The sequence below is a fragment of the Triticum aestivum genome, chromosome 1A (assembly GCF_018294505.1).
Source record: "Triticum aestivum cultivar Chinese Spring chromosome 1A, IWGSC CS RefSeq v2.1, whole genome shotgun sequence".
Taxonomy (NCBI): Eukaryota; Viridiplantae; Streptophyta; class Magnoliopsida; order Poales; family Poaceae; genus Triticum; species Triticum aestivum.
Window position 1 is genome coordinate 571,037,503 of NC_057794.1, and position 10,536 is coordinate 571,048,038.

A 10,536-nucleotide genomic window follows, 5' to 3' on the forward strand; every position below is an offset into this window, starting at 1 on the left:
TTCTTATCCCTCCTCCTCTTCCTCCTCTTCCTCCCTCCTCCTCCTCCTTCTACTCCTCTTCTTCTTCTAAACTAAAACTAAAACTAATCTAAAATAAACTAAATTAAAATAAACTAAAAATAAACTGAAAATAAAACTAAACTAAAACTAAAACTAAAACTAAACTAAAAGAAACTAAAAAACTAAACTAAAAAAAGGGTGGATGGCGAGGTCGGCCGGTGGGGCGGGGCGGCGTAGGGGCCGCGGGGAGGGGTCCGGCATAGGGGCGTACACAAGGGGGGAGGGTGCACCTAGGGGGTAGGGCGTGCCCCCTGCCTTGTGGGCCCCTCGTGACTCCCCTAGCCTAATTATTCATCCTATATATTCACATATATTCCCAAACCACCAGAAGTATCCAAGAAAACACTTTTCCACCGCCGCAACCTTCTGTTCCCGTGACATATCATCTTGGGGCCTTTTCCGGCATCCTGCCGGAGGGGGATTCGATCACGGAGGTCTTCTACATCAACTCTATATCCCTTCCGATGAAGCGTGAGTAGTTTACCTCAGACCTACGGGTCCATAGCTAGTAGCTAGATGGCTTCTTCTCTCTCTTTGATTCTCAATAGCATGTTCTCCTCGATGTTCTTGGAGATCTATCCGATGTAATCTTCTTTTACGGTGTGTTTGTCGAGATCCGATGAATTGTGGATCTATGATAACCTTATCTATGAATATTATTTGAATCTTCTCTGACTTCTTTTATGCATGATTTGATATCTTTGTAATTCTCTTATAACTATCGATTTGGTTTGGCCAACTAGATTGGTTTTCCTGCAATGGGAGAAGTGCTTAGCTTTGGGTTCAATCTTGTGATGCCCTTTCCCAGTCATAGTAGGGGGCAGCAAGGCACGTATTGTATTGTTGCCATAGAGGATAAAAAGATGGGGTTTACATCATATTGCTTGAGTTTATTCCTCTACATCATGTCATCTTACTTAATGCGTTACTTTGTTCTTCATGAACTTAATACTCTAGATGCAGGCAGAAGTCGGTCGACGTGTGGAGTAATAGTAGTAGATGCAGAATCGTTTCAGTCTACTTGACACGGACGTGATGCCTATATTTCATAATCATTGCTTTAGATATCGTCATAATTTTGCGCTTTTCTATCAATTGCTCGACAGTAATTTATTCTCTAGTGAAACCTATGGCCCCCGGGTCTATTTTCCATCATATAAGTTTCTGATCTACTATTTTCCATCATATTAGTTTCCGATCTAATATTTTGCAATCTTTTACTTTCCAATCTATAAAACAAAAAACCCCAAAATATTTACTTTATCTTTTGTTTAGTTTTATTTATGTCTATCAGATCTCACTTGGGGTGCCTTGGGCATTCCCAAGCTTGAACTCTTGCCTCTCTTTATTCTTCTCATATTGATAGCTCCTCGACCTTCGGACACTTCATCCACACAAAACTTTAACAAAAACTTGTGAGATCCGTTAGTGTAATAAAGCAAATCACTACCTTTAGGTACTGTAATGAACTCATTCTTTATTTATATTGATGTTAAACCTACTATATTCCAACTTCTCTATGGTTCATACCCCCCGATACTAGCCATAGATTCATCAAAATAAGCAAACAACACACACAAAACAAAATCTGTTAAAAACAGAACAGTCTGTAGTAATCTGGAAGTTTGGTAAACTTCTGTAGCTCCTAAAATTATGAAATAAATTTGACAATTTGGAAAATTTGTACAGAAGTAATGTGCAAAAAGTTTCAGACCCATTTGACCTTCTAGTAAAAATGTAAATTCATGCACTACAGCCAAAGTTTCTGTTTTTGTTCTGCACATAGTAAACAAGCAATCTAATCATCCTAAAACCAAAACTTGGCACATTATTTTTATAATACAATGGATATATACAAGGGGATATTTATTTACAAAGAAACTTCCATGAAAAAATCTACATTGTTTCCGTGAGCATGAACACAAGTGCTCAAGGTAGACCCTCACTTCTTCAATGCATAACTTTCCAATCACTTCTCTTTTTGAAAAACTTTTTAGGCATGAGAGGCAAGTAATAATTTTTTTTGTATTTTCATTCTTTTAAATTTTTTTGTCTGATTCACCCACAACTAAACAGAAACAAAAAGGAAAAACAAAATCTACTTCGTGAAGAAAGCAAACAAGCACACACGAGAATATCAACCCCATGCTATTGCTCCCCGGCAACGGCGCAGGAAAAGAGCTTGATAATCCCCAAGGGCAGGGAATCGTCGTAGCAATTTCCAAAGGTGGAAATGATAAGTATGGAGTGTCGAACCCACAAGGAGCTAAAGGTAAGATCAATATTCTCTCAAGCCCTATCTGCCACTGATATGACTCTACGTACACCGAACGTTTGCTTCCAACTAGTAACGATAAAATAAAACTACGTTGTGGGTATGAAGTGGATAACTTTGTATGATATCGGAGAGCTAAAATATGAAAGTAGGTGCTGTTATCATAAGGTTAGAATATATTACTAAATATTACAAATAGCGAGTGTGGAATAATAGTGGATCAGTGTGCGGAATTGTCCTAGGCAATTGTTAACAAGACCGGTGATCACTATTGCAGTTTCATATGAGGGAGAAGCATAAGCTAACATACTTTCTCTACTTGGATCATATGCACTTATGATTGGAACTCTAGCAAGCATCCGCAACTACTAAAGATCATTAATTGAAAACCCAACCATAGCATTAAAGCATCAAGTCCTCTTTATTTCCATACGCAACAATCCCTCTTACTTGGGTTTTTGTTTCAGTCACTCACCAACCCACTATAAGCGAATCATGAATGTATTGCAACACCCTACAGCGGGAATCCCTCACGCTTGCGCGACACGGAGGGCACCATAGGACAGCACCAAAGTAAAACATACAAGTCATACCAATCTAGATCATCAATCAACCCAAAGACAAAAGATATCTACTCAAAACATCATAGGATGGCAACACATCATTGGATCATAATATGTGGCATAAAGCACCATGTTCAAGTAGGGATTACAGTGGGGTGCGGGAGAGTGGACCACGTAAAAGAGATGAGGATGGTGATGATGATGGTGATGTTGATGAAGATGATCACTGTGGTGATGATTCCCCTCCCGATGGCACTCCGGTGCCACCAAGAGAGAGGAGGAGAGGTTATCCCCCTTGTGCTTCCTCCTCCATGGCCTCCAACCTCTGGTCCTTGGCCTTCATGGTGATGATGGCCCCCCAGGATACTCCTCCATGGCCACCAGTGATGATGGCCCCCTCCAGCAGGGTGCCGAAGAGGGCCTAGATTGATTTCTCGTGGCTACAGAGGCTTGAGGCGGCGGAACTTCCAATCTAGGTTAATTTTCTGAGGTTTCTGTATTTATAGGAATTTTTGGCGTTGGTCTCGAGTCAAGGAGGTGCCCGAGCTGTCCACGAGGTAGGCCCACACGCCCTAGGGGGGTGGGCGCGCCCCCCACCCTTGTGGGCAGCTCGGGACTCTTCTGGCCCAACTCTGATACTATGTGGTCTTCTTTTGGTCCATAAAAATCATCAAAAATTGGCCCGTCAATTGGACTCCGTTTGGTATTCCTTTTCTGCAAAACTCAAAAACAAGGAGAAAACAGAAACTGGCACTGGGCTCTAGGTTAATAGTTAGTCCCAAAAATCATATAAAATATCATATAAATGCATATAAAACATCCTAGAAGGATAGTATAATAGCATGAATACTTCATAAATTATAGATACGTTGGAGACGTATCATGGTGTACTGAGAAGAAAAGAAACCTTGAAGCAAACATGTGTTAGCTATGTGGAAATCAGTGGCTGAAATATGTAGCCTACCACGTGTGGAGGATGTAAAATTATTGGGTCAAAGTTGTTATTGCATGCCTCCAGTGAGCTCCTGGAAACAGAACGTATGATGTTCGTCATTCTTTTGTGGAGATGCTGGCAAGTTCGGCACGAGAATGTGATAATATCCCTCCTCCCATTGAAATATCTCGATAATGCATATAGAGCTACCTTAGCTCGCTCATCATGATTGAGCAGCACCCGGAGATGATGTGCTGAAAGGCAGTGGCGAAGACTGGCCCCAGGCCAGGGGGGGGGGGGCTGGACCCGGGGCGTGAGGATTTATTCCTTTGTAGACTGTAGCATTTTTACACTGTTATTCACTATAGCAATGAAGCAGGCCTGGACCGGATGCTAGCCTGGCTCCCCCCCCTCTGAAAGGAACGGGGTGTTATCATATGTGTGATGCATGGCCAGTGCAAAATAGCTCAACAATACCCCATTTGTAAATATGCAAGTTTCATGGAAGCTGCCTCTTGTTTGCCCGTAAAAACTGAACGTCGATGGTTAGTTTAATTCTTAATCCGGACTCGCTAGTGTTTGGATGGTTCTAAGGGACCATATGTGCATATTTAGCTCCTACCGGTACATATACATTTTCTCAACTCCGCTTGAATCAGAGATAGCGGCATGCATAGAAGGTATATCTCCGGCTTTGCAATAGTGCACCACTCCGGCTTATATTGAAGTGGATTGTTTGGCATCAGTCAACCTGGTGAACAATAATGATAAGGATAGATTAGCGTATTCGGCTATGATTCAGGAGGTCAAATCTTTCATGCTCACTAGTGAATCTTGTACTACACATAGTAGTAGGTGTCAGAACAATGTAAGCCACTACTTGGAAACTTATGCTCTACTAGAGACTCACATATCGGTCTGGCTCCATTCTGGTCAAAGGTATGTGGAGGATCTATGTAGAGCTGATTGCAATCATGGTTGATGAGTAATGCAAAATTCTATTTGCAACTATACATGTATATGTGTTTGCGCACTTTGTTTCCAGATTTTTCGCCATGTGAAAAAAAGTTTTCGAGAACAACAAATGAAGGGCTACCTAGAGCCCTCCCATCAAATGAACTTTTTTGCATATTGGTTACCCTATCTGAGTATGACATCCAACAAATAGAACGATTCTTCACTAAAGGAGAACATTCGTTATGTCATGTTACCTAATTGATGATTATAAAGGGAGAACCATTCGGTGCCCGGCTCATATGAAACCGCGCTGAAGAAAAAATAAATTCAAAACAAATACCAGAAAAAAATAAAAAAATCCAAAAAAAGTTGCATGGTAGATAATTTGGTGCGTGAGCTCCACTCCAAATTGCAGATCATTTGGATTTCTGAATAGCTCTCGAAAAAATAACAAATTTGGGTTATGTAAAAAAGTTTACTGTTCATATACTGTTGTGACCCAATTTGTCTTATTTACTGAGAGCTACTCAAATGTCCAAATGATCTGAAATTTGGAGTGCACCTCACACACCAAATTATCTATCATGCAAAAAAATTGGATTTTTTAGAATTGTTTGTATTTTTGTGATTTTTTCTTGACAAGCTGCAGATGAGCATGGGCTCAGAAATGGATACTCGGATTATAGATAAATAAAATGGTTGCCGCTACAAAATGCACATCCTCCTTGGCTTATTAGTTATTATCTTAGCAACTCCGCCTCTGGCGACCGGTTTATGTGCCGAGAGGTGGGTCGAGGAGGATCATGGATCTTCATGTTCATGGGAAGTCTTGGTCTATTTTATTAGATTTTGATGTCATTGTATCATTCATCTAGGAGGTGGAGGCGATGAAACAGTGGAATAAGTGCATTCGGTCATTCATCTAAGAGCAGAGGTTTGATTTCCCCATATCGATTCATTGGATTGTGTGCAGAACTATCGACCGTGATGTTTTCGCTTTCGTTCATGGAGGCGCCAATGGCCTTTGTCAATAAGATATGCGACGATGCTTTGCTCCATTGATGTGGGGTTGGTTCTACTCGTCTGGCATTCACTTTCTCCATGCCGACGGTAGACGTGGTTTAGATCGGCATCGCTGGCATCTCCTAGCAACATGGCGATGCCAGCGATGGGTGGGCTTTAGGATTACACCAACCCCCTAACTCCGACAATGCGGAGCAGGTGCGACGTAGTGCTGGGTTCATGACACGCTCTTGGCGCTTGTAGGTCGGAGACAACAACAAATTTCATCTTGATATATTTGTATTTTTTTGTTTCACCGAAGGTGGTCATGTAAGGCTCATTCTTGATCAATATATGTCTTTCGGTAAGTGAAAAAGAATATAAGTATATTTAGGCAAAAATAAACTACTAATACACTCGTACTTACATCAAACAATTATAGTTTTGGCCATGAGCTGGGCGGGCCATGGCCCATTTGGCCTGGCTGTAGCTCCGCCACTGGCTGGCATCTCCTAGCAACATGGCGTGACTTCCCGCCCGCAATTACATCGGCCCTTAACTCTGACAATGCCGAGCAGGTGCAGCGTAGTGCTAGGATCACGACACTCTCTTGGCGCTTGCAGGTCGGAGACAGCGATGAACTCCCTCTTGATATATTTGTATTTTTTGTTTCATCGAAGGTGATCTTGTAAGGCTCAGTCTTGATCAATATATGTCTTTCGGTAAATGAAAAAAATATAAGTATATTTAGGCAAACATTAACTACTTATACACTCATACGTACATCAAAAAATTATTCAAATGAAGAAGTGTATAATGAACGTACGTACGTGTCAATACAATCTTATCTTATTTCTGCGATTTGGCAGGACATTAATTTTGGTGATGAGACATTTAGACACCCTTAAAAACTATCAGGATTTTTGAATATTTCCCAAACAAGCTTCTTCCCCGCGCAACGCCACCAACGGCTCGATCCGCTCGTCCCTCCCCCCTGCCCTAGCCCTAGCCCCCATTCCTCCTTATAAATACGCCCACTCCTCCCAGCCGCAAACCACACCCGCAGCCTCATCTGCATCGCAATTCCCCATCTTCTTTCTCCTAGACAGATCTAAAGAAGAGCAGATCCATTCTCCATTCCTCTATCCAAAGCTCTAGCTAGATGATAAACCTGTCCCTCATCGACTCGGAGTGCTACTCCGGCGCCGGCCACAACACGCTCGAAGCCGACGACCCGTCGAACGGCCTGTTGACCGATGTCCCTGAACCGGACGCCGCGTGGTTAGAGGAGATGGCCGATTATTTGTTTGGAGGAGATGCTGCGCCGGTGGCGGTCGTGGCGGTGAATGACAGGGTGGAAGAGGGGGCTGCGGTGTCTGAGCCGGTGCCCGTGGAGGCTGCTAAGGAGGCCACGGTGAACCTCCAGGGGAAGAAGAAGAGGACAACCAAGGGGACAGTCGCGGCGCGGGGGTCCAAGAGGCAGCACTCGCCGTTGGGTCCTAATGAGACCACCAGCGGCGGCAGCAATCAAGGCGCGGGGAGCGACGCTATGTACGATCACCAGATGCCGCTTGCCACGGGGATGAAGGTTGCCGGCGGCGGAAGGCGGCGGAGGAAGAAGGAGGACCCTGGCAGCGTCTCGTGGGAGTGGGAGTGGGACAAGGAGGTGGGCCTCGCGAGCTACCCGGCGTTACAGTTCTGGCTCCTTTTCCACATGCTCCCCAGGACGTTCGACTCCCTGTGCAAGCTGCTCGCCCGCGTCGTCGGCAGGGATGAAACCAAGCGGCACCCGCGCGAACGCTAACCCGTCCCTGTGCGCAAGCGCGTCACCGTCGCCGTCTGGCGCCTCGCCTCGGGGGAGTCCCTCCGCGAGATCGAGAAGCGCTTCGGCATCGCGCTCTGCACCTGCCAGAAGATCGTGCGCGAGGTCTGCTCAGCCATCAAGGACGTAATGTTCCATCAGGAGGTCGGCTGGCCGGACGCCGCCCGCATGGCAACGATCGCTGCCAAGTTCCAGGCCCTGTTGGGCATCCGGGGCATCGCCGGCGCCGTCTACACCACCCACGTCGCCATCATCGCACCCCACGAAAACCGCATGGGCTACCATAACAGCCACGCCACGGCGCGCAACAACGGCAGGGACTCCTACAGCGTCACCGTCCAGGCTTCCATGGACGCGGACGGGACCTTCACCAACGTGTTCGCCGGCCGCCCCGGCGGCGACTCCGAAGAGGAAATCCTCCTCGGGTCGTCCCTGAACAAGGCCGACCGTGCTGGGGACATCCTTGCCCAGGGCATGAGCCTGGTCGGCGGCGCTAGCTACCCGCTCCTTGATTGGACGCTGGTGCCGTACTCCGGCGAGAACCTGACGACGGCGCAGCACAGCCTCAACGAGGGCGTCACAGTGGTGCGCGACGTCGCCGTGAACGGGATCCGGAGGTTCAAGGTGCGCTGGGGCTGCCTCCAGATGCGCAGCGAGGTCAAGGTGGGAGACCTTGAAACGGAACTCTACGCGTGCGCTGTCCTCCACAACTTCTGCGAGCGCAGCGGTGACCCTCTCAACTTCGAGCTACTCCAGGGCTTGGAGCTCCACGATGACGAAGGCATGGTCGCCGATAACCCCGTGCACTCCACCGCCGCAGTGCAGGCGCGCGACACCCTCGCACAAGACATGATGGAACAGCTAGCTGGCTACTAGCCAGCCAGCTGGTGTGCCGCCGTGCGCGGAAGGAAGCCGACCAAGGGTTCATATCGGAAGAGCAAGCTATATATTGCGAATAAGTTTTCCTTGATCCAGTCCTCATTTTCAGACTCGTGCTTTCGTGGGAGCCAATTCATCATCATCAGTTTTGTCAATCATATTATATATCCAGCAAATTACAGTCTGCTTGTATTTTATTTTATATTGAGAGATCGCTCCTTCTCTACATGGTATCATATATATACTTTGTTGTTCTTTGGTTAGCATGAAATCCTCATCATGCAAGTACGATGATCTATGTGTGTACTAGTGTTGAAACCTTTGAATGGTTAATGGACAAGTAAGAAGCTTTAGGCCCTGTTTGGTTCATAAGTCATACGACTTTTTTAGTCCCAACTTATAAGTCCCAAGTCCCTAAAAAGTCCCTACCTGTTTGGTTTCCGGGACTTATAAGTCCCTATAAAATCATATTACAACTATAAGTCCCTATAAGACTCTTCTTGAGAGTCTTATTTCATAAGTCCCAAATGCCCATTTTAAGTCCCTATAAATCCCTCCTGTTTGGTTTAGATAGGACTTATAGGGATTTTTTTAAGTCCCTAAACCAATAAGTCTCTGGAAACAAACACCCTCTTAGAGGGAGCCTGCTGGTAATGCATGCATGGTGGGCTACCTTCCAATTTCTCAGTCCCCCTACAGGAAGCATAATTTCAACCAAGATTAATACCTACCATCTTCAAGCAAGGCCTGCATAACCTTGTATAAGTCTTAGATCATCGCTCTATGAAATCTCGATGCGCTTAGGTTGCTAGCTGTGTGATATACACCTAGATTAATTATTTGTAACCATTCGTATATATGATCTCTGTGCATGCATTTGATAAATAAATAAAAATCATATGAAACGATCGACTCGTAAATAAGGAAGGAAACACATATGAATGTATGTTCATTACATTGACAACCATGCGAGGGTGAACCAGCTTCCAAAACATGTCAATAGTAATTACAAGCTTGGTTACTTTCCTAAATAATACCCCTTCCTATTTAATTTTCCAGGCCAATTCTATCTAGTATTTGGTGTATTTCCTTCATACACTATTCCATGCCAATTGGACCCCCCCCCCCCCCACCATGATTCCAAAGGATTATTAATCACCCATCAGTAATTACTCCTCAAGTACATTCACACACAAAAAATACTCCTCTAATGAACGTTGTATCTTGTATATGGAAATTTCAGTTCCAAATTATCCTCAAATCAGTGCTTTGTTCACTGTCTGCAAAAACAAAACACCGAAGAAAAATGAATGGAGTGCACCCAACATCTCTTTTAGGGAAACTACTACAACCAAAATTAGTTGATGCTCATAGCTTGAATCAATTGCCCCGCATGTTAGAAAACATAAACCTTGATTTGATAGATATAGATATATCTGTATTTCTTTTCGTAAAGAGGACGGTGTCCTTGCCTATGCATCCAGTGATGCACACAACCATATCTTTATTGATTATTATATGATGTCAGATAAAAGTCTAACATCCATGCCAAATGCTTACAAAAAATAAAGAAAACCTGAGGCCATCCAAATTGGATCTACCTCACTACAGGATCTCCACAAACCCTACTACATGTGATCAAACGATAATATACTACTCCTAGACAAAGCCTTCAAGAAGAAATCATTGTACGTTTACCGATGTTGAAGACTTCAACCAAAAGTCGAACATGGGATTTTCATCCCCGAGGCCAAGCTTCGAGCCAACACCATTAATAAGGGCATGCCACTCGTACGCCGATGATAACCCACAAGTATAGGGGATTAATTGTAGCCTCTTTCGATAAGTAAGAGTGTCGAACCCAACGAGGAGCTAAAGGTAGAACAAATATTCCCTCAAGTTCTATCGACCACCGATACAACTCTACGCACGCTTGACGTTCGCTTTACCGGAAACAAGTATGAAACTAGAAGTACTTTGTAGGAGTTTTTATGTAAGCTTGCAAGAAAGTAAAGAGCACGTAAATAAAAGCTAGGGGCTGTTT